The 18,471-nt window shown below is 51.6% G+C and overlaps 1 protein-coding gene across 3 annotated transcripts in view; it reads right to left on the bottom strand.

Moving 5' to 3' along the window:
* The window catches only part of LOC137302390 (protein mono-ADP-ribosyltransferase TIPARP-like), a 46,786-nt gene that overhangs the window by 22,805 nt on the left and 5,510 nt on the right, over positions 1-18,471 (bottom strand). Inside the window, exon 1 of one of the 3 annotated variants that reach the window (XM_067972024.1) lies at positions 9,566-9,764. The exons of the other annotated variants lie outside the window; for them this stretch is intronic. The gene's annotated coding sequence lies outside the window, so the exon portion shown is untranslated. Of the gene's footprint in view, positions 1-9,565; positions 9,765-18,471 lie in introns of those variants that run through there. 3 annotated transcript variants of the gene reach the window in all.

Below are 18,471 nucleotides of genomic sequence, written 5' to 3'. Positions count from 1 at the left end.
GAGACAGGCGGGCACAGAGAGAGAGAGAGAGACAGGCGGGCACAGAGAGAGAGAGAGAGAGACAGGCGGGCACAGAGAGAGAGAGACAGGCGGGCACAGAGAGAGAGAGAGACAGGCGGGCACAGAGAGAGAGAGACAGGCGGGCACAGAGAGAGAGAGAGACAGGCGGGCACAGAGAGAGAGAGACAGGTGGGCACAGAGAGGGAGAGACAGGCGGGCACAGAGAGAGAGACACAGGTGGGCACAGAGAGAGAGGGAGAGGCGGGCACAGAGGGAGAGGCGGGCACAGAGGGAGAGAGGCGGGCACAGAGAGAGAGAGAGAGGCGGGCACAGAGAGAGAGATAGAGGGAGAGAGAGACACACAGGCGGGCACAGAGAGAGAGAAAGAGACAGGCGGGCACAGAGAGAGAGAGACAGGCGGGCACAGAGAGAGAGAGACAGGCAGGCACAGAGAGAGAGACAGGCAGGCACAGAGAGAGAGACAGGCAGGCACAGAGAGAGAGAGACAGGCAGGCACAGAGAGAGAGAGACAGGCGGGCACAGAGAGAGAGAGACAGGCGGGCACAGAGAGAGAGAGACAGGCGGGCACAGAGAGAGAGAGACAGGCGGGCACAGAGAGAGAGAGACAGGCGGGCACAGAGAGAGAGAGAGACAGGCGGGCACAGAGAGAGAGAGACAGGCGGGCACAGAGAGAGAGAGAGAGAGAGAGACAGGCGGGCACAGAGAGAGAGATATAGGGAGAGAGAGATATAGGGAGAGAGAGAGAGACACACAGACAGGCGGGCACACAGAGAGAGAGAGAGAGACAGGCGGGCACAGAGAAAGAGAGATAGAGGGAGAGAGAGAGAGACAGACAGACAGGCGGGCACAGAGAGAGAGAGACAGGCAGGCACAGAGAGAGAGAGACAGGCAGGCGGGCACAGAGAGAGAGAGACAGGCAGGCACAGAGAGAGAGAGACAGGCAGGCACAGAGAGAGAGAGAGACAGACGGGCACAGAGAGAGAGAGAGACAGACGGGCACAGAGAGAGAGAGACAGACGGGCACAGAGAGAGAGATAGAGGGAGAGAGAGAGACACACAGGCGGGCACAGAGAGAGAGAGACAGGCGGGCACAGAGAGAGAAAGATAGAGGGAGAGAAAGAGAGAGAGAGAGAGAGAGACAGGCGGGCACAGAGAGAGAGAGAGAGAGACAGGCAGGCAGGCACAGAGAGAGAGAGACAGGCGGGCACAGAGAGAGAGAGAGAGACAGACGGGCAGAGAGAGAGAGACAGATGGGCACAGAGAGAGAGAGAGACAGGTGGGCACAGAGAGAGAGATAGAGGGAGAGAGAGAGACACAGGCGGGCACAGAGAGAGAGAGAGAGAGAGACAGGCGGGCACAGAGAGAGAAAGATAGAGGGAGAGAAAGAGAGAGAGAGAGAGACAGGCGGGCACAGAGAGAGAGAGAGAGAGTCAGGCGGGCACAGAGAGAGAGAGATAGAGGGAGAGAAAGAGAGAGAGAGATAGAGAGACAGACAGGCAGGCACACAGATAGAGAGAGAGACAGGCAGGCACACAGATAGAGAGACAGACAGGCAGGCACACAGATAGAGAGACAGACAGGCAGGCACACAGATAGAGAGACAGACAGGCAGGCACAGAGAGAGAGAGAGACAGGCGGGCACACGGAGAGAGAGAGACAGGCGGGCACACGGAGAGAGAGAGACAGGCAGGCCCACGGAGAGAGAGAGACAGGCGGGCACACGGAGAGAGAGAGACAGGCGGGCACACGGAGAGAGAGAGACAGGCGGGCACACGGAGAGAGAGAGACAGGCGGGCACACGGAGAGAGAGAGACAGGCGGGCACACGGAGAGAGAGACAGGCGGGCCCACGGAGAGAGAGAGACAGGCGGGCACACAGAGAGAGAGAGACAGGCGGGCCCACGGAGAGAGAGAGACAGGCGGGCACACGGAGAGAGAGAGACAGGCGGGCCCACGGAGAGAGAGAGACAGGCGGGCACACGGAGAGAGAGAGACAGGCGGGCACACAGAGAGAGAGAGACAGGCGGGCCCACGGAGAGAGAGAGACAGGCGGGCACACGGAGAGAGAGAGACAGGCGGGCCCACGGAGAGAGAGAGACAGGCGGGCACACGGAGAGAGAGAGACAGGCGGGCCCACAGAGAGAGACAGGCGGGCCCACGGAGAGAGAGAGACAGGCGGGCACACGGAGAGAGAGAGACAGGCGGGCCCACGGAGAGAGAGAGACAGGCGGGCCCACGGAGAGAGACAGGCGGGCCCACGGAGAGAGAGAGACAGGCGGGCACACGGAGAGAGAGAGACAGGCGGGCCCACGGAGAGAGAGAGACAGGCGGGCACACAGAGAGAGACAGGCGGGCCCACGGAGAGAGACAGGCGGGCCCACGGAGAGAGAGAGACAGGCGGGCCCACGGAGAGAGAGAGACAGGCGGGCCCACGGAGAGAGAGAGACAGGCGGGCACACGGAGAGAGAGAGACAGGCGGGCACACGGAGAGAGAGAGACAGGCGGGCACACAGAGAGAGAGAGAGACAGGCGGGCACACAGAGAGAGAGAGACAGGCGGGCACACAGAGAGAGAGAGACAGGCGGGCACACGGAGAGAGAGAGACAGGCGGGCACACGGAGAGAGAGAGACAGGCGGGCACACAGAGAGAGAGAGACAGGCGGGCACACAGAGAGAGAGACAGGCGGGCCCACGGAGAGAGAGAGACAGGCGGGCACACGGAGAGAGAGAGACAGGCGGGCACACGGAGAGAGAGAGACAGGCGGGCACACAGAGAGAGAGAGACAGGCGGGCACACGGAGAGAGAGAGACAGGCGGGCACACGGAGAGAGAGAGACAGCCGGGCACACAGAGAGAGAGACAGGCGGGCACACAGAGAGAGACAGGTGGGCACACAGAGAGAGAGAGACAGGCGGGCACACAGAGAGAGAGAGACAGGCGGGCACACAGAGAGAGAGAGACAGGCGGGCACACAGAGAGAGAGAGACAGGCGGGCACACAGAGAGAGAGAGACAGGCGGGCACACAGAGAGAGAGAGACAGGCGGGCACACAGAGAGAGAGAGACAGGCGGGCACACAGAGAGAGAGAGACAGGCGGGCACAGAGAGAGAGAGAGACAGGCGGGCACACAGAGAGAGAGAGACAGGCGGGCACACAGAGAGAGAGAGAGACAGACGGGCACACAGAGAGAGAGAGACAGGCGGGCACACAGAGAGAGAGAGAGACAGGCGGGCACACAGAGAGAGAGACAGGTGGGCACACAGAGAGAGAGACAGGCGGGCACACAGAGAGAGAGACAGGCGGGCACACAGAGAGAGAGAGACAGGCGGGCACACAGAGAGAGAGAGACAGGCGGGCACACAGAGAGAGAGAGAGAGGGAGACAGGCGGGCACACAGAGAGAGCGAGACAGGCGGGCACACAGAGAGAGAGAGACAGGTGGGCACACAGAGAGAGAGAGACAGGTGGGCACACAGAGAGAGAGAGACAGGCGGGCACACAGAGAGAGAGAGACAGGCGGGCACACAGAGAGAGAGACACACACAGACAGGCAGGCACACACAGATAGAGAGGGACAGGCGGGCACACAGATAGAGAGACAGGCGGGCACAGATAGAGAGACAGGCTGGCACAGATAGAGAGACAGGCGGGCACAGATAGAGAGACAGGCGGGCACAGATAGAGAGACAGGCGGGCACAGATAGAAAGACAGGCGGGCACAGATAGAAAGACAGGCGGGCACACAGATAGAGACAGGCGGGCACACAGATAGAGACAGGCGGGCACACAGATAGAGAGAGACAGGCAGGCACACAGATAGAGAGAGACAGGCGGGCACACACAGATAGAGAGACACAGGCGGGCACTCACAGATAGAGAGACACAGGCGGGCACACAGATAGAGAGGGACAGGCGGGCACACACGGATAGAGAGGGACAGGCGGGCACACACGGATAGAGACAGGCAGGCACACACATGGATAGAGACAGGCGGGCACACACACGGATAGAGAGGGACAGGCGGGCACACACATGGATAGAGAGGGACAGGCGGGCACACACACGGATAGAGAGGGACAGGCGGGCACACACAGATAGAGAGGGACAGGCGGGCACACACAGATAGAGAGGGACAGGCGGGCACACACAGATAGAGAGGGACAGGCGGGCACACACAGATAGAGAGGAAAAACTACCAAAGCAAAGAATCCCTGCCCTCAGCTTGGCCTTAACAAGTCGGAATTTTCTGCTTGCAAGCCAGAAGTTCCCGAGGACAATACCCCTTTAAGAGAAGAATCACATGTTGGATTAGACAAATTCAACAAAAAGAAAACAACCAGAAATCGTTCCAATTGAGGAAATCCTATGAGAGAGAAAGAAAATAGATTTTAAAAGAAAGATGACTCACAAAGCGGGCACCAGGATTCAGCAGAACCGAAGAGATCGGTTTTAGGAGTGAAATAGGAGCTTACAAGAGAGACATACTTTCTTTGATAAACCCGTTACCTCCTTCACATAATCCCAGCCTGTCTCACTGATGTTCTCCAACTCCATTCAATTCAGAGTTTCTCTGATGTTCCCAATGGTCATTCTCTCTCCCCATTAAGTCTCTCCCTCTCTCTCTCCCCATTAAGTCTCTCTCTCTCTCTCCCCATTAAGTCTCTCCCTCTCCCCATTAAGTCTCTCCCTCTCTCTCTCCCCATTAAGTCTCTCTCTCTCTCTCCCCATTAAGTTTCTTTCTCTCTCTCTCTCTCTCTCTCTCCCCATTAAGTCTCTCTCTCTCTCCCCATTAAGTCTCTCTCTCTCTCTCTCTCTCTCCCCATTAAGTCTCTCTCTCTCTCTCTCTCTCTCCCCATTAAGTCTCTCTCTCTCTCCCCATTAAGTCTCTCTCTCTCTCCCCATTAAGTCTCTCTCTCTCTCTCTCTCCCCATTAAGTCTCAGTCTCTCTCTCTCCCCATTAAGTCTCAGTCTCTCTCTCTCCCCATTAAGTCTCAGTCTCTCTCACTCCCCATTAAGTCTCTCTCCCTTTCTCTCTCCATTAATGTGGAGATGCCGGTGATGGACAAATGCAAGGACTTGCACAACACCAGGTTATAGTCTAACAGTTTTATTTTAAATCACAAGCTTTCGGAGCTTACCTCCTTCGTCAGATGAGTGAAGGGTTCTAAAAACGCATAGCATATATAGTCAGAGAACAATGCCTGGTGATTACAGATAATCTTTCCAACTGCCCCCTATCACATCTCGGCTGGGAGACGATCACAGCAATCAAAGGTGTCGTTGGTGTTCAGACAGGTTAGCCACGGAAAACATTACATCCCAGTATACTGAATACACAATGGGTCAGATTACAAAGAAAGAGACCCGAAAGGCAGAGAGAGAGAATGTCCAGTTGTCTTAAAAACAGATAACTTTTTTTCGCTGGTGGGGTTACGTGTAGCGTGACATGAACCCAAGATCCCGGTTGAGGCCGTCCTCATGGGTGCGGAACTTGGCTATCAATTTCTGCTCGACGATTTTGTGTTGTCGTGTGTCTCGAAGGCCGCCTTGGAGAACGCTTACCCGAAGATCGGTGGCTGAATGTCCTTGACTGCTGAAGTGTTCCCCGACTGGGAGGGAACCCTCCTGTTTGGCGATTGTTGCGCGGTGTCCGTTCATCCGTTGTCGCAGCGTCTGCATGGTCTCGCCAATGTACCATGCTCCGCATCCTTTCCTGCAACGTATGAGGTAGACAACGTTGGCCGAGTCACAGGAGTATGAACCGTGCACCTGGTGGGTGGTGTCCTCTCGTGTGATGGTGGTATCTGAGTCGATGATCTGGCATGTCTTGCAGAGGTTACCGTGGCAGGGTTGTGTGGTGTCGTGGACGCTGTTCTCCTGAAAGCTGGGTAATTTGCTGCGAACGATGGTCTGTTTGAGGTTGGGTGGCTGTTTAAAGGCGAGTAGTGGAGCTGTGGGGATGGCCATAGTGAGGTGTTCGTCGTCATCGATGACATGTTGAAGGCTGCGAAGAATATGGCGTAGTTTCTCCGCTCCGGGGAAGTACTGGACGACGAAGGGTACTCTGTTGGTTGCGTCCCGTATTAGTCTTCTGAGGAGGTCTATGCGATTTTTCGCCGTGGCCCGTCGGAACTGTCGATCGACGAGTCGAGCGTCATATCCCGTTCTTACGAGGGAGTCTTTCAGCGTCTCCATCAAAGACGGGCACCTCAGCACCTCACTCTACCGCAAGCCCACGGACAACCTCACGATGCTCCACTTTTCCAACTTCCACCCTAACCACGTCAAAGAGGCCATCCCCTATGGACAGGCCCTGCGAATACACAGGATCTGCTCAGACGAGGAGGAACGCGATGGATACCTACAGACGCTGAAAGACGCCCTCGTAAGAACGGGATATGACGCTCGACTCGTCGATCGACAGTTCCGACGGGCCACGGCGAAAAATCGCATAGACCTCCTCAGAAGACTAACACGACGCAACCAACAGAGTACCCTTCGTCGTCCAGTACTTTCCCCGGAGCGGAGAAACTACGCCATGTTCTCCGCAGCCTTCAACATGTCATCGATGACAACGAACACCTTGCTAAGGCCATCCCCACACCTCCACTACTCGCCTTCAAACAGCCACCCAACCTCAAACAGACCATCGTTCGCAGCAAATTACCCAGCTTTCAAGAGAACAGCGTCCACGACACCACACAACCCTGCCACGGTAACCTCTGCAAGACATGCCAGATCATCGACACAGATACCACCATCACATGAGAGGACACCATCCACCAGGTACATGGTTCATACTCCTGTGACTCGGCCAACGTTGTCTACCTCATACGTTGCAGGAAAGGATGCCCCAGAGCATGGTACATTGGCGAGACCATGCAGACGCTGCGACAACGGATGAACGGACACCGCGCAACAATCGCCAGACAGGGGGGTTCCCTCCCAGTCGGGGAACACTTCAGCAGTCAAGGACATTCAGCCACCGATCTTCGGGTAAGCGTTCTCCAAGGCGGCCTTCGAGACACACGACAACGCAAAATCGTTGAGCAGAAATTGATAGCCAAATTCCGCACCCATGAGGACGGCCTCAATCGGGATCTTGGGTTCATGTCACGCTACACGTAACCACACCAGCGAAAAAAAGTTATCCGTTTTTAATACAACTGGACATTCTCTCTCTCTCTCTCTCTCGCTGCCTTTCGGGTCTCTTTCTCTGTCTTTGTAATCTGACCCATTGTGTATTCAGTATACTGGGATGTAATGTTTTCCGTGGCTAACCTGTCTGAACACCAATGACACCTTTGATTGCTGTGATCGTCTCCCAGCCGAGATGTGATAGGGAGCAGTTGGAAAGATTATCTGTAATCACCAGGCATTGTTCTCTGACTATATATGCTATGCGTTTTTAGAACCCTTCACTCACCTGACGAAGGAGGTAAGCTCCGAAAGCTTGTGATTTAAAATTAAATTGTTAGAGTATAACCTGGTGTTGTGCAAGTCCTTACATTTGTCCATTAAGTCTCTCTCTCTCTCTCCATTAAGTCACTCTCTCTCTCTCTCTCTCTCCATTAAGTCTCTCTCTCTATCTCTCTCCCTCTCTCTCCATTAAGTCTCTCTCTCTCTCTCTCTCCATTAAGTCTCTCTCTCTCTCTCTCCATTAAGTCTCTCTCTCTCTCTCTCCATTAAGTCTCTCTCTCTCTCTCTCCATTAAGTCTCTCTCTCTCTCTCTCCATTAAGTCTCTCTCTCTCCATTAAGTCTCTCTCTCTCCATTAAGTCTCTCTCTCTCTCTCTCCATTAAGTCTCTCTCTCTCTCTCTCCATTAAGTCTCTCTCTCTCTCTCTCCATTAAGTCTCTCTCTCTCTCTCTCCATTAAGTCTCTCTCTCTCTCTCCATTAAGTCTCTCTCTCTCTCTCCATTAAGTCTCTCTCTCTCTCTCCATTAAGTCTCTCTCTCTCTCCATTAAGTCTCTCTCTCCATTAAGTCTCTCTCTCTCTCCATTAAGTCTCTCTCTCTCTCTCCATTAAGTCTCTCTCTCTCTCTCTCCATTAAGTCTCTCTCTCTCTCTCCATTAAGTCTCTCTCTCTCTCTCTCTCCATTAAGTCTCTCTCTCCCTCTCTCTCCATTAAGTCTCTCTCTCTCTCCATTAAGTCTCTCTCTCTCTCGCTCTCTCTCTCCATTAAGTCTCTCTCTCTCTCGCTCTCTCTCTCCATTAAGTCTCTCTCTCTCTCTCTCCATTAAGTCTCTCTCTCTCTCTCTCCATTAAGTCTCTCTCTCTCTCTCTCTATTAAGTCTCCCTCTCTCTCTCTCTCCATTAAGTCTCTCTCCATTAAGTCTCTCTCCATTAAGTCTCTCTCTCTCTCTCTATTAAGTCTCCCTCTCTCTCTCTCCCTCTCCATTAAGTCTCTCTCTCTCTCTCCATTAAGTCTCTCTCTCTCTCTCTCTCCATTAAGTCTCTCTCTCTCTCTCTCCATTAAGTCTCTCTCCCTCTCTCTCTATTAAGTCTCTCTCTCTCTCTCTATTAAGTCTCTCTCTCTCTCCATTAAGTCTCTCTCTCTCTCTCTCCATTAAGTCTCTCTCCCTCTCTCTCTCTATTAAGTCTCTCCCTCTCTCCATTAAGTCTCTCTCTCTCTCTCTCCCTCTCCATTAAGTCTCTCTCCCTCTCTCTCCATTAAGTCTCTCTCTCTCTCTCCATTAAGTCTCTCTCTCTCTCTCTCTCCATTAAGTCTCTCTCTCTCTCTCTCTCTCTCCATTAAGTCTCTCTCTCTCTCTCAATTAAGTCTCTCTCTCTCTCTCTCCATTAAGTCTCTCTCCCTCTCTCTCTCCATTAAGTCTCTCTCCCTCTCTCTCTCCATTAAGTCTCTCCCTCTCTCTCTCCATTAAGTCTCTCCCTCTCTCTCTCCATTAAGTCTCTCTCCCTCTCTCTCTCCATTAAGTCCCTCTCTCTCTCTCTCCATTAAGTCTCTCTCTCTCTCTCTCTATTAAGTCTCTCTCTCTCTCTCTCTATTAAGTCTCTCTCTCTCTCTCTCTATTAAGTCTCTCTCTCTCTCTCTCCATTAAGTCTCTCTCCCTCTCTCTCTCTATTAAGTCTCTCCCTCTCTCCATTAAGTCTCTCTCTCTCTCTCTCCCTCTCCATTAAGTCTCTCTCCCTCTCTCTCCATTAAGTCTCTCTCTCTCTCTCCATTAAGTCTCTCTCTCTCTCTCTCTCCATTAAGTCTCTCTCTCTCTCTCCATTAAGTCTCTCTCTCTCTCTCTCTCTCCATTAAGTCTCTCTCTCTCTCTCCATTAAGTCTCTCTCTCTCTCTCCATTAAGTCTCTCTCCCTCTCTCTCTCCATTAAGTCTCTCCCTCTCTCTCTCCATTAAGTCTCTCCCTCTCTCTCTCCATTAAGTCTCTCTCCCTCTCTCTCTCCATTAAGTCTCTCTCCCTCTCTCTCTCCATTAAGTCTCTCTCTCTCTCCATTAAGTCTCTCCCTCTCTCTCTCCATTAAGTCTCTCTCTCGCTCCTTTGTTCCCGGTTCAGTCTTCTGCCCTTCCTCGCACTCACCTGATCGTCACGATGTCCAGGTGAAACGGGAACCTCTTTTCTCAGTCGGAAGGCGGTCGGTTCCCGGATTTCCTGGCACCGTCTCCAGCTTTCCTTGATGTTAATGGTCCCTCTGCGCCCAGCCAGGGTATAGCAGCCGCCACACTCTATACTGATATATATTTTTATATGTGTATCAACCCCCCTCCATCACCCTGATCTCCTCCAGCCCAAGCCTCTGGGGTCCCTTTTTAATGCCAGTACTCAGTACCAGCTTCCCAGCTCCACTCAGCCTCCTCCCCCTTTTGAGTTCACACTCAGCTCCGCCCAACAGTTGCACAAAAACTGACACGAAACTGACACGAGAAATGCACAAGGGCAGTCCTCTCCCAGGTTAAAGTATTACTCAGCAACCTCGCTTACAAAATCAGTGCTTTTTATTTCCTTCTGTTTCATATTTAAACTCTGCTCCTTATGATATATATTTTTTTTGCACCTTCTGACTGCTGCCTTGAATTGCAAATTGTTCAGACTTGACAAGTCCCCCCCTTCACTGTAATTTACACAGAGCCTTTCAGAACGTCCCAAAGTGATGTTGAGTCAATGGAGCACTTTCGTAGTGTAGCCACTGAGGTGAGGAAATTTGCAGCACAGCAAGCTCCCACACACAGCAATGTGATCACGACCAGACATCCTTGTGTTCAAATCCCTCCATGGCCTCAACACCAACCCCCACCCCTCTCCCCTATCTCTGTAACCTCCTACAACCCTCCGAGATCTCTGCGCTCCTCCAATTCTGGCCTCTTGCGCATCCCCCCTGATTTCCATCGCTCCGCCATTGGCGGCCGTGCCTTCAGCCGCCCAGGCCCCAAACTCTGGAATTCCCTCCCTAAACCTCTCTCCTCCTTTAAGACGCTCCTTAAAACCTACCTCTTTGACCGAGCTTTGACCAAGGTCACCTGTCCTAATGTCTCCTTGTGTGGCTCGGTGTCAAGTTTTGTCTGCCAAGCGACTTGGGTCGTTTTGCTACATTAAAGGCGCTATATGAATGCAAGTTGTTTATAATCTGTTTTAGTGATGTTGCTTGAGGGGTAAATATTGGCCAGGATGCTCTCCTTCGAAATAGTGGCCATGGGATCTTTTACATCCACCCGAGAGGGGCAGACGGGGCCCTCGGTTTAACGTCTCATCCTAAAAGACGGCACCTCCGACAGTGCAGCGCTCCCCCAGTACTGGCACTGGGAGTGTCGGCCTGGTTTACGTGCTGTGGCCAATATTTATCCCTCAACCAACAGCACTAAAAAAAAATACAGATGAACCGGTCATTATCACATGGCTGTTTGTGGGATCTTGCTGTGCGCAAACTGGCTGCCGTGTTTCCCTACATTACAACAGCGACTACACTATAAAAGTGCCTCATTGGCTGTGAAGTGCTTTGGGACGTCCTGAGGTTGTGAAAGGCGCTGTAGAAATAGGAACAGGAGTAGGCCATTCAGCCCCTCGAGCCTGCTCCGCCATTTGATAAGATCATGGCTGATCTGTGATCTAACTCCATATACCTGCCTTTGGCCCATATCCCTTAATACCTAAATGCAAATCCTTTCTTTAAAATAAAATGAGTGGTTTTGTTTACACTTATTGTGTGTTTTTTTTAAAACTCCCCCACGGTGTCCATTTTAGCTCCTCTGTGAAGGCCCATGGGATGCTTTGCTCTGTTTCAGGCGCTATGTAAATGCAGGTTTGCAGCTGTAACATGATAGACGCCATGGATGTTTCTTGAAGACCATTTTTGTGTTGTTCAATGAGAAAACACACAGTTCTCACACGCGCCAACCTTGTGGTTTACTGTTTGCTCGATTGGGGGAAGTGGAGACGTCACACGTTTAGTTACAAAACAACTTTAAACACCATCGCTATTCAATAACAAAAAAGGAACCTGCATTCATACAAATTCCCAGCTCTTTTTCAAAATAAAAGGCCTTCAAACTGAAAAGATCTCGAGCCCCATGATCCCAGGCCCACACTCCCAGTGCCAGTACTGAGGGAGCGCTGCACGTCTGAGGTGCCGTCCTTCGGCTGAGACGTTAAACCGAGGCCCCGTCTGCCCCTCTCAGGTGGACGTAAAAGATCCCACGGCCGCTATTGGAGGAAGAGCAGGGGTGTTCTCCCCCCGGTGTCCAGAGGCCGATATTTATTCCTCAAACAACGTCGCTAAAGAACAGATTATCTGCTCGTTATCACATTGCTGTTTGTGGGAGCTTGCTGTGCGCAAAATGGCTGCCGCGTTTCCTGCAACAGTGACCGCACTTTAAATGTGCTTCGTTAGCTGTGAGGCGCTTTGGGACGTCCTGTCCCTATATAAATGGAAGCTATTTCTGTTTTTAAACCACAACCCAGTATAGGCTTCAATTTAAGGACTCTTTCACTGTCAAGCACTCTCCAAAATTGTCCCTTTTTGTGTGTTTCCCAAGTTCATTTTTCCTTTGGTGAGAGTTATTTAAAAGGTAATAATATTTTTGAACTGAACTAAATCGGTCGGGTCACCGTTTTGCAATTTTAATATTTTTACCAGAAACAAAACCCCAATAAATTTGACTTCTTTTTCGAAAAAAAAAACGAATTACAGGCAAGTTTGCTGTCCGTTGGGGAAATGGCACAATTTACCGACGGTTTTTCTCGTTGTATCGATCGATTTATAGCCTTCAGTAGAATCTAAACCTGATTGTCACTTGAGGAAGTTGAATGGCTAAGTGTTCCTGGGCAGAATTTAAAGATCATTCCTGTCACAGGGCCTGAGGTATAACAGAGTCACAGTAACAGGAGTAGGCCGTTCGGCCTCTGGAATGTAGGCCTCAGGTGGGATCAGGGCCCAGAGGGGCTCTGATTAAATAGCCTTGCACCATTTATCGTCACAGCTTGAGGGTGAAGAGTGGCCATTTCAAGGAAGGTGGCACCTTGGAGAAACTGTGCCCAGGCAAAAGTCGGTAGGGATGGGTAAGTGGGGGAGAGTTTCGACAGAAACCTTCATAAATCGCTGGTTAGGCCTCAGCTGGAGTATTGTGTCCAATTCTGGGCACTGCACTTTAGGAAGGATGTCGTAGAATCATGGAAAATTGATGGCTCCGGAGGAGACCTTTCGGCCCATCGTGTCTGTGCTGGCTGAAAATGAGCCACCAAGCCTAATCCCACTTTCCAGCACTTGGTCCGTAGCCCTGCAGGTTACGGTACTTCAGGTGCACATCCAGGTACTTTTTAAATGAGTTGAGGGTTTCTGCCTCTACCACCCTCTCAGGCAGCGAGTTTCAGACCCCCACCACCCTCTGGGTGAAAAAAATTTCCTCAGCTCCCCTCTAATCCTTCTACCAATCAATTTAAATCCATGCACCCTGGTTATTGACCTCTCTGCTAAGGGAAATAGATCCTTCCTATTCACTCTATCTTGGCCCCTCATAATTTTATACACCTCAATCAAATCTCCCATCAACCTCCTCTGTTCCAAAGAAAACAACCCCAGCCTATCCAATCTGTCATCATAGCTAAAATTCTCCAGTCCTGGCAACATCCTCGTAAATCTCCTCTGCACCCTCTCTAGTGCAATTACATCTTTCCTGTAATGTGGTGACCAGAACTGTACGCAGTACTCAAGCTGTGGCCTAACTAGTGTTTTATACAGTTCTAGCATAACCTCCCTGCTCTTATATTCTATGCCTCGGCTAATAAAGGAAAGTATCCCATATGCCTTCTTAACCACCTTATCTACCTGTCCTGCTACCTTCAGGGATCTGTGGACATGCACTCCAAGGTCCCTTTGTTCCTCTACACCTCTCAGTATCCTCCCATTTATTGTGTACTCACTTGCCTTGTTTGCCCTCTCCAAATGCATTACCTCACTCTTCTCTGGATTGAATTCCATTTGCCACTTTTCTGCCCACCTGACCAGTCCACTGATATTTTCCTGCAGTCTACAGCTTTCCTCCTCACCATCAACTACATGGCCAATTTTTGTATCATCTGCAAACTTCTTAATCATGCCCCCAACATTTAAGTCCAAATCATTAAAACACCCGTCGACCATTACCCTTTGCTTCCTGCCACTGAGCCAATTTTGGATCCAATTTGCCACTTTCCCTTGGATCCCATGGTCTTGTACTTTTTTGACCAGTCTGCCATGTGGGACCTTGTCAAAAGCCTTGCTAAAATCTATGTAGACTACATCAAACGCAGTACCCTCCTTGTTCCCGCCTCAAAAAATTCAATCAAGTTAGTCAGACACGACCTTCCCTTAACAAATCCATGCTGACTGTCCTTGATTAACCCGTGCCTTTCTAAGGGATGGTTTATCCTGTCCCTCAGAATTGTTTCCAATAATTTGCCCACCACCGAGGTTAGACTGACTTGACCTGTAATTACTCGGTCTATCCCTCGCTCCCTTTTTAAACAACGGTACAATGTTAGCAGTCCTCCAATCCTCCGGAATGTCAAGGCCTTGGAGAGGGTGCAGAGGAGATTTACCAGGGATGAGTGAATTCAGTTACGTGGAGAGACTGGAGAAGCTGGGATTGTTCTCCTTAGAGCAGAGAAGGTTAAGAGGAGATTTGATAGAGGTGTTCAAAATCATGAAGGGTTTTGACAGAGTAAATAAGGAGAAACTGTTTCCAGTGGCAGAGGGTCAGTAACCAGAGGACACGGATTTAAGATAATTGGCAAAGGAGCCAGAGGGGAGATGAGAATTTTTTTTAACACAGCGAGTTGTTATGATCTGGAATGCGCTGCCTGAAAGGGCGGTGGAAGCAGATTCAATAGTAACTTTCGAAAGGGGAATTGGATAAATACTTGAAGGGGAAAAATTTGCAGGGCTATGGGGAAAGAGCAGGGGAGAGTGGGACTAATTGGACAGCTCTTTCAAAGAGCCGGCACAGGCACGATGGGCCGAATGGCCTCCTCCTGCACTGCAAGATTCCTCATAACAAGACAGTCATGCAAACAAACCTTGGATAGCATCAAAACACACGATTCGGATCCTGAAAGGAATATTCAGGAAGTTACAAATTCCATTATATATTTTCATGCAGTTCCGTTTTATATTCCTTCTCTTTTTAATTTTCATGCAACTTGCCTGAAACCAAGAACAGGAAGTTACCTTCTGTGATTAAAAGTTCTCTCCCAAACAATGGGTGGCTTAGAATGACATCCAGGACATTGATGCGGGACACTCCTTCAGGACCTCCGCGCGGGGTGAACAGCGACCTGCTATTCCTCCATGGAGGGCCTCACGCCCTCGCCCCGTTCTGCCCTTACCCGGTGTGCAGTTCCCGTCAGGGGCCACTGGATGGCGATCAGGATCGAGAAGCCTGGCGGATTTTCCTTTCCCCCCTCCCCCGCCCAATGGCACTGAGGCCAGCTGTAGCCCCACCCCCTCCGCCCCCCCATCATTGTTGCTCCAGTTAGAATCAGCTAACTGAGCACAGTTTGGGGATCGACCCTTTCTGGTCTGTAGGCCTCAGTACCATACCAGGCAGTGCATTGGCATACTGGGTCATTAAAGAGATAAATTGACTTTTTAATGTAATTATGCTTAGATTTTTTTTCAATATTCCACTCTGAGAGCTGGACATTTGAACAATTTTTCCGGTTTAGCTTTGGATGAACACTGAGGTGAGCTCCCTCTGCTCCACTCCAACAGTGTAGAGGGAGCTTTACTCTGTATCTAACCCTGTACCTGCCCTGGGAGTGTTTGATGGGACAGTGTAGAGGGAGCTTTACTCTGTATCTAACCCTGTACCTGCCCTGGGAGTGTTTGATGGGACAGTGTAGAGGGAGCTTTACTCTGTATCTAACCCTGTACCTGCCCTGGGAGTGTTTGATGGGACAGTGTAGAGGGAGCTTTACTCTGTATCTAACCCACGCTGTACCTGCCCTGGGAGTGTTTGATGGGACAGTGTAGAGGGAGCTTTACTCTGTATCTAACCCGTGCTGCACCTGCCCTGGGAGTGTTTGATGGGACAGTGTAGAGGGAGCTTTACTCTGTATCTAACCCGTGCTGTACCTGCCCGGGAGTGTTTGATGGGACAGTGTAGAGGGAGCTTTACTCTGTATCTAACCCGTGCTGTACCTGCCCTGGGAGTGTTTGATGGGACAGTGTAGAGGGAGCGTTACTCTGTATCTAACCCGTGCTGTACCTGCCCTGGGAGTGTTTGATGGGACAGTGTAGAGGGAGCTTTACTCTGTATCTAACCCACGCTGTACCTGCCCTGGGAGTGTTTGATGGGACAGTGTAGAGGGAGCTTTACTCTGTATCTAACCCACGCTGTACCTGCCCTGGGAGTGTTTGATGGGACAGTGTGGAGGGAGCTTTACTCTGTATCTAACCCGTGCTGTACCTGCCCTGGGAGTGTTTGATGGGACAGTGTAGAGGGAGCTTTACTCTGTATCTAACCCGTGCTGTACCTGCCCAGGGAGTGTTTGATGGGACAGTGTAGAGGGAGCTTTACTCTGTATCTAACCCGTGCTGTACCAGCCCTGGGAGGGTTTGATGGGACAGTGTAGAGGGAGCTTTACTCTGTATCTGATCTGTGCTGTACCTGCCCTGGGAGTGTTTGATGGGACAGTGTAGAGGGAGCGTTACTCTGTATCTAACCCGTGCTGTACCTGCCCTGGGAGTGTTTGATGGGACAGTGTAGAGGGAGCTTTACTCTGTATCTAACCCACGCTGTACCTGCCCTGGGAGTTCTAGGTGATGTCACCAGGTGCCTAAAATGGCAGCTGCCACTTTAAGGAGCCCAAGGATTTACCCCTGGTGACTGAGCGGGCAACTGCACGGCCTTCTGTGTATCTAAACCCATATCGATCAGAAGGTGCAAGGGTTGGTCTCTGATCTGCGATGGGGCGACAATAAGGGGGGTGCTAAAATTAGCCTCAATATTCCTGAGGGAAGGGGAAGGAAAAATCTCCCAGAATTCCTGGTCCTGTTACAGCACCCCCTGGTGGAAACTGGGCATGTATGCATGGACGCCATCTCTGCACTGTCTGGACTCCAACCTGAAGGGGGTTCACTTGAGAGGGTCGGGGGGGGGGGTTACAGGAGAGCGGCCGGCTCCTGTGGGACAGTAACCACCATCCCCTTCCCCCCTCACCTACCACCCCCGCCCCTCGAACCTAAAGGGTCGCCAACTCTGATTGGACGCGCCCCTGGAGGCTTCACCCCATGACCTCCGGCTTCCATCAGCCCCGCCCCCTCGCACTCTGCCGCCATTGGCCGCCCATCATTGCGGTGCCCCGCCTTCCTGCGGCCGATTGGACCCTCCGTTACCCAATTGGTTGATTCTCGACTGTCGGTCAAACAGCCTTTACCTCCCCGCCATCTCCGCCATTTTTATAACCCATAAACGGAAGTGTTGAAAGAAAATGAGAAAAACAAAACACACAATTGTTTTTTCAAATCCCACCCCCCACCAAGCTGTGATTTTTCTTCTGGCTTCCTTTGCTGGGAAATTAATCTACAATTCCTGGAGACTCCAGGGACAATCCTGGCGAATCCCCATACACCCTATTCCGGCAAGAATTCGGCTCCTTTAGGTGAGGGGGCAGGGGGAGGTGGGAGGGAGATCTGAAACGAAAGAGGCTTGTCCTGAAACCGAAACCAGCTGGCTTGTGAAACAGGGAAGGATCAGAGGAGAAGACCTTAGGCCCAGTTTAAATTGAGTCCAAGGGAAATAAAGAAGGAGGTGATTAGTCAGCACACGTGAATTAACAGCCCATTTGCACAGTCATGGGCTGAGCACCAGGTCCTAAACAAGTGGGCCGTTACTCAGAGATTCAAAAAATAGAAACAGTTGCTGTTGCCAAACCGAAATAAGAACAGATGACGGAGAGTCCTGAGTTGGATCCTGTTCGGCCTTGTTATCAGCTGCCTGAATATTGCGTTTCCAAGTTTCGTTCACCCATCGACCCCTCGTGCTCGCTGACCTATAGTTCCCGGTCCTGCAATGCCTCAGATTTAAAGTTCCCATCCTAGTGTTTCAAATCCCTCCATGGCCCTCGCCTCCTCTCCCTATCTCTGTAACCTCCTCCAGCCCCTACAAACCCTCTGAGATTTCTCCTCTCCTCCAATTCTGGCCTCTTGCGCATCCCCCGATTTCCATCGCTCCGCCATTGGCGGCCGTGCCTTCAGCTGCCTGGGCCCTAAAGCTCTGGAATTCCCTCCCTAAACCTCTCCGCCTCTCTCTCTCCTCCTTTGAGATGCTCCTGAAAACCTACCTCTTTGACCGAGCTTTTGGTCACCTGTCCTAATATCTCCTTTTGTGGCTCGAGGTCAAATTGTGTTTGATAATCGCTCCTGTGAAGTGCCTTGGGGACGTTTTACTACGTTAAAGGCTCTATATAAATGCGAGTTGTTGTTGTTTGGTGGGGGGGGAGTTGCTACCAGGCCAGATTCTGGCCTCATCTGGCCTCAGCGAACCCATCGGCTTGTACCCTGGTGTTGCCAATGGCTGGACCAGGTGTGAGAGGGCCCAGGAGCCAGGAGTCTGGGCCATCGGTTGGGGGGAGCCTAATACGAAAGCATTGACTGTTTGCAGCGGAAGGAAAGGTTCAGGGAGTGCTCTCCACTCAATGTAAACCCCCCTCTACACCCCTCCCCCCCTCCCAGCTCCCTCCCAAAATGATCCAGGACGCCCCCTGACCCCAGGAAAGTCTCCGTCAGCTGACCGCACCTGAAAAAGGCCGGTTTCCGGCCCTGAACCAAGAGCTCCCTTTGGTTCACATTGGCAAATCCCGCTCCCGTTCTCCTGGCTCGATGGGCCGCATGGTCGGTGGGAAGGGGGTTTGGGGCAGGGGCTGGGATGGTAAATAATCTTCCACCATTTTCTGGGGCGTTTCAGTCCCGTTTCCACCGAGGGGAGGCCTCAGAATTGTCCCCCTCACCGTCC

This window comes from Heptranchias perlo, chromosome 35 (genome assembly GCF_035084215.1).
Source record: "Heptranchias perlo isolate sHepPer1 chromosome 35, sHepPer1.hap1, whole genome shotgun sequence".
In the NCBI taxonomy this organism is placed as follows: Eukaryota; Metazoa; Chordata; class Chondrichthyes; order Hexanchiformes; family Hexanchidae; genus Heptranchias; species Heptranchias perlo.
The sequence above is the reverse complement of the archived record's forward strand: the minus strand, read 5'-3'. Positions and strand labels throughout refer to the sequence as shown.